Source organism: Halichoerus grypus, chromosome 7, assembly GCF_964656455.1.
Source record: "Halichoerus grypus chromosome 7, mHalGry1.hap1.1, whole genome shotgun sequence".
Taxonomy (NCBI): Eukaryota; Metazoa; Chordata; class Mammalia; order Carnivora; family Phocidae; genus Halichoerus; species Halichoerus grypus.
This window is the reverse complement of record NC_135718.1, coordinates 26,471,044-26,477,502: the sequence shown is the minus strand read 5'-3', so window position 1 is coordinate 26,477,502 and position 6,459 is coordinate 26,471,044.

The window sequence follows — 6,459 nt, the reverse complement described above, 5'->3', positions numbered from 1 at the left end:
CAATGGCTCAGCCCTCCCCATGGGACAATCTGGAGATGTTCAGGCCTTAGGGTTAATTATGTAATACCCGGTTCCATCCACTAGTTGGCCTCCTGAGCCCATTCTGTCCCTGAAGCCATGCATGGGCTAATTGGGGGCGATTTCTCTATCATAGACCCTACACTACTTCTACCCCTCCAACTATTTCCCCATTTTTCCTCTTTTCCCTGAATGCCTCTCATCTACCATGGCCCTTCCAGCTGCCAAAAGGCACGCATTAGCCCTACATCCCTGTTAGTTGACCAACCATCTCAGATCAGGTTTTCCTGACTCATACTGGAAATCCTTAATGTCTTGCCTGCCTTGCTTATTTCCCTTTGATCAAACATGGAGAATTCTGACTGGGGTGTAACTCCCACAACATGACCCTTAGATCTTGAGTCCCTGGACCCGTTCTCTGAGGCCTGCTAGTTGTTTCAGCTCAGCTTTCAGACCAAGGCCTTTTGTGGGCCAGTACAGTAAGCTTTCTTTCTTACCACACCCACTTTACGCCCACAGGAAGCACTTACCCACCCCATCTTAGTCTCTTCCATGCTGTAAGGATCCAGGCACCTTCAGAAATTCACAGCTTCTGGATAGCTGTATAATCTCAGACACATTACTTAACTTCTGTATGCCTCAAATTCTTAGCCCATGCCGGCCATAGGGCAACACTCAGTAAATGTTAGTTGTTGTTGTTATAATTGTATTTTTAAAATATCAATATGTTCATATAACAGGTATGACCCACTTCAAATTTGAGTCTTAAAAAATCATGTTTCTCTCTTTAAAAAATTCTGAGTCTAAATTCAGTTTATTTTTAAAAGATTTTATTTATTTTATTTGAGAGAGAGAGAGTGTGTGTGTGTGCAAGTGGGGGAGGGGCAGAGGGAGAGGGAGAGAATCCCAAGCTGACTCCGCGCTGAGCACAGAGCCCCATGTGGGGTTCAATGCCATGACCCTGAGATCAGGACCAAGCCAAAACCGAGAGTGAGACACCCAACCAACTGAGCCACCCAGACACACCTAAATTCAGTTTATTTTTATACCTGTTTTATTTTAGCTTTCTTTTGTTTTCTTTTTTCTTTTCTTTCTTTTCTTTTCTTTTCTATTAAAGTAAGCTTTATGCCCAATTGGGGCTTGAACTCATGACCCTGAGATCAAGAGTTGCATGCTTTACCTTGTGAGCCAGCCAGGTGCCTCTATTTTAGCTATTTATTTCTTAAGTAGTACACCCAGAAAAAATTCCCAAAAATGTCAAAAGGCTCACCACTTCTCCTATTCACCCAGTTCACCTTCCCATAGACAGCTCTCTTAACAATTCTTTCCTTAGATATAAAATATTTCCATCACCATGAAAAGTTCCCTTTACCCCATTGCAATCAATCCCCTTACCTAACACTTAGCTCTATCCAACCACTGACCTGCTTTCTGCCACTGCGATTTTGTGGGGTTTTTTTTTTAGAATTTCATATAAAGATTAGAGCAGAAATAAATGATATAGAAATTTAAAAAACAATAGAACAGGTTGGTGAAACCAGGAGCTGGCTCTTTGAAAAAAATCAATAAAATTGAGGGTTGCTGGAGGGGAGAGGGGTGGAGGGATGGGGTAACTGGGTGATGGACATTAAGGAGGGCATGTGATGGGGCGCCTGGGTGGCTCAGTTGTTAAGCGTCTGCCTTCGGCTCAGGTCATGGTCCCGGGGTCCTGGGATCAAGCCCCACATCGGGCTCCCTGCTCAGTGGGGAGCCTCCTTCTCCCTCTCCCACTCCCCCTACTTGTGCTTTCTCTCTCGTTGTGTCTCTCTCTGTCAAATAAATAAATAAAAATCTTTAAAAAAAAAAAAGGAGGGCATGTGATGTAATGAGCACTGGGTATTATATAAGAATGATGAATCACAGACCTATACCTCTGAAACCAATTCTACATTATATGCTAATTAATTGAATTTATTTATTTTTTTAATGATTTTATTTATTTATTTGACAGAGAGAGACAGCGAGAGAGGAACACAAGCAGGGGAGTGGGAGAGGGAGAAGCAGACTCCCAGCTGAGCAGGGAGCCTGATGCGGGCTCGATCCCAGGACCCTGGGATCACAACATGAGCTGAAGGCAGATACTTAATGACTGAGCCACCCAGACGCCCCTAATTAATTGAATTTAAATTAAAAAAAAATTTTTTTAAAGATTTTATCCATTTATTTGACACAGAGAGAGAGAGAGCACAAGCAGGGGGAGAAGCAGAGGGAGAAGGAGAAGCAGGGACCCGATCCCAGGATCCTGGGATCATGACCTGAGCCGAAGACAGATGCTCAACCAACTGAGCCACCCAGGCACCCAATAAAAAAATGTTTAAAAAATTGATAAACTGGGGCTCCTGGGTGGCTCAGATGGTTAAGCATCTGCGTTCGGCTCGGGTCATGGTCCCAGGGTCCAGGGATCGAGTCCCGCATCGGGCTCCCTGCTCGGTGCAGAGCCTGCTTCTCCCTCTCCCTCTGCTATTCCCTCCACTTGTGCTCTCTGGCTCTATCTCTTTGTCAAATAAATAAATAAAATCTTTAAAAAAATTGATAAACCTCTAACCAGACTTATCAAGAAAAAAGAGAAAGGACTCAAATAAATAGAATTTGATATAAATGGCATCACAGTATGTAGTCTTTTGTGTTTGACTTTTTTTTTTTTTAAGATTTTATTTATTTATCTGAGAGAGAGAATGGGAGACAGAGAGCATGAGAGGGGAAGGGTCAGAGGGAGAAGCAGACCCCCCGCTGAGCAGGGAGCCCGATGCGGGACTTGATCCCAGGACTCCAGAATCATGACCTGAGCCGAAGGCAGTCGCTTAACCAACTGAGCCACCCAGGCGCCCCTGTGTTTGACTTCTTTCACTTAGCTTCATGTTTTTCTTTCTTTCTTTTTTAAGGTTGATGATGCCGACAGTAGGTGGATGTGAGACAGGTTGGGTCAGGGAGGCCCTTGAGAAGAAAGGCAGGTGCAGCCCACCAGACAGAGACAATCCTTAGCAGGACTGGTGAGCAGAGGGCGTGGCCAAGGCGAGGGCGGCTTCTCTCCAGCCACTTCCAACCTTCCTTTTAGTACCTACATCTGGCGGGGCTGCCCCATCTTGCACAGCCTCCTTCTGACCTGCGCTGGTGGCTTGGGCGGCAGGGGTCACTATGGGCTCTCGGTGGAGCCATGGCCTCCATGAATTCATTTGTCCAGTGACAGCTAACAAGTGAAGAACTGAGGGTTCTTCAAAGATGGCTCTCAAAAACTTTGAAACATAGTTTAGACTCTGAAGAACCTGTGGAGAGTTTCGATTTATTTTTTCCTGGCCCCCAGCAACACCCTCTCCCTCTGCTAACTCCTTAACCAGTGTTTTTCAAATTACAAGATGCAGCCTATTAGTGGGTCATGATGGGCATTTTTTTTTTAAGATTTTATTTATTTATTTGACAGAGTGACAGTGAGAGAGGGAACACAGCAGGGGGAGTGGGAGAGGGAGAAGCAGGCTTCCCACCAAGCAGGGAGGAGCCACCCAGGTGCCCCATGATGGGCACTTTTTTTTAAGTAGTCTCCACCCCCAGTGTGGAACCCAACGCGGGGCTTGAACTTATGACCCTGAGATCAAGACCTGAGCTGAGATCAAGAGTAGAATGCTTAACCAACTGAGCCACCCAGGCACCCCATGATGGGCATTTTTAAATAATGAAATACAGTGGAATAAAAATACCAGACACAACATGGAAAGGATATGTATGTTTTGAAAGATGTTGTTTCCAATACATGTGTATGTGTGAAGTTACAACATAACATGTATTTCTCCTTGTGTGTCTCAATCAAAAAATTATGAAAGCCACTAACATTGATATTTCCCCTGGGGTTGTAGCCTCTTCAATCTTCTGACTCTCATTAATAGTTCCCAAACTCTAATGAGCAAAAGAATCACCTGGGAAGCTTGTTGAAACTGTAGTTCCCAAGCCCTACCTACCTCTAAATATATTCAGTATCAGAAGGCTGGCGTGAACCCAGGAGACTTCATTTTTTTAAAAGATATTTATTTATTTATTTATTTATTTATTTATTTATTTATTTATTTATTTATTTGAGAGAGAGAGAGCACAAGCAGGGTGAGCAGCAGGCAGAGGGAGAGGGAGAAGCAGACTCCCCACTGAGCAGTGACCACCACCCCCCTCCCCAACTGATGCGGGCTCGATTCCAAGACCCTGGGTTCATGACCTGAGCCGAAGGCAGATGCTTAACCTACTGAGCCACCCAGGTGCCCCAGGAGACTTCATTTTTAACAAGCTGGAGATGACAGTGTAAATGGTCTATGGACCCCAGTTTGAAAGGCCCTGCTTGACCTCTCCTTGGCCAATTTCATCCACAGCCAAGAGTTCAGCGGTATCCTCTACCCTGGGAGTTGAAGGCAGATTGACAGCCTGAGTTTTAGACAACTGGTTATTTTCTGTGTTCTGTCACTAAATTGGCTTTTCTGCTTCTACCTTCCGCACCCTCAGATCCTGCATGTCCATGTCAGATCATCTCCTTTCCCCGGTATTTTTACTGTCTTCGTTTTGCTTCTATATTTCTTCCTGTGCCTTTGCTGGTCTTCTTCCCATACTTCCCACCTCTTTAATGCTATTGTTTCTTAAAGTCCTGTCCCTGTCCCTTACTCCATCTCACTGTATACTCTTTCCTGGCTAACTTTCTTTCATGATTTCACCTGTTACTTCTATTTGGCTAACTCCAAACTACTTATCTTCTATCTTGACCTCTGTTCTCTGTTCTTGCTCATATTTCCAACTTCCCACTGGACTTCTCCACCTGGCTGATCTGAGTTACAGACAGCTCACATTCAGGTGTAGAAACCCTATTAGTTTTGATCACCTATTAGTTTTGAATATTTACTGATTACAAAAATAATTTTTAAATCACCCGTATTCTACCATCCAAACTGTTAGCATTTTTGTTGTATTTCCTTCCAATGTTTGTTTTCAGCATAGTTTTCTTCCATATTTTTTCCTCTAGAGAAAGTTTACAAATATTCTATCTACAGTCTTTCATGTTTTTGCTCCACAAATCTGAGACCATACTATACATAGTCTCATATCCTGCATTTTTAAAATTTTACATTCTATCCAGAGCACTTCCTATGTCATTAAAAGCATTTTTCCCTGGATTCCAAAATCTTGTGACATCAATTTTAAAATATCATGAAAGAAAATTTAAAATACTTCTAATTTTTTTCCTATAATATCACCCTATAATTTTCCTATAATATCATCAAATGATTTCACGTTTTAGTGTTTCTTTTCAACTTCAATCTTTAAAAACATCATCACTGGGGCACCTGGGTGGCTCAGTCATTAAGCGTCTGCCTTCGGCTCAGGTCATGATCCCAGATCCTGGGATTAAGCCCTGAATCGGGCTCCCTGCTAAATGGGAAGCCTGTTTCTCCCTCTCCCTCTGCTCTCCACTCCCCCTACTTGTGCTTGTTCTCTCTCTCTCTCAAATAAATAAATAAAATCTTTAAAAAAAGATAAAAACTGAGGTAACTGAGGTAATAGGATAGATACAGTTTTAAATATTGTTTTCTTTCACATTATTTTGCAAACATGGTTTCATGTTTCTCCATGTTCTGGTAGCTGTAAGCTGTTTTATACTATTAAGTGTTTAATAATTTAATCACCTGCTGACATAAGTGTTTCAGTACATACAGATTTTTTTTTTTTTTTTTTTTGCTATATCACTGGGTTTTAAGTTTCTAGGTGAGGGTTTGGGTCAAAGCATACCAGTTGACTCTTGCTAAGTATTACCTAAGTGTGCTTCTAGAAGGATTAAATCAATTTATCCAGCCACTAGCCAGGTGTGGATGTATCTTTTCCCAGGGCTTTGACTGGCGTTGGGTATTTAATTTTTACTTGGTTTAATGGCTGTTAATTGGGACCACACTATACATATAGTCTTTAATTTGCATTTCCATAATTACTGAGGAAGTTGAGTCTTTAAGATATATATATATTTACTGTTTGTATTTCCCCTAGATGCCTGTTCAATTCAAAGCAACAGACATACTCTGAGTGCCGTCTATGGGCCTAGAGCTGTGTGCTTCCCTCAAGGATGAGTTCCCTAACAAAAATGACCTTTTGGGATAGGGTGGGGGAGCCAGGTAGTATAGAAAATATAATTAACTTTACTCCATTGGTGGAAGCACAATACCAGCAGGCAGTTTGGGCAAAGTCCTGTGGGTGGAAGACAGAGAAGGAAGGGTTTGACTCTGTTTGAAGCAGGTTAGGCTTTTGCAGGTCAAGTGCTTTAGAGCTAAGGCCAAACAAAGAGTAAGATTTGTCCAGATGAGAAGATGTCTGGAGAGATAAAACAATGTGAAGAGAGGTAAAGGGGTTGAAAAACATGAAATATAGTATTAGTGTAATGGACTT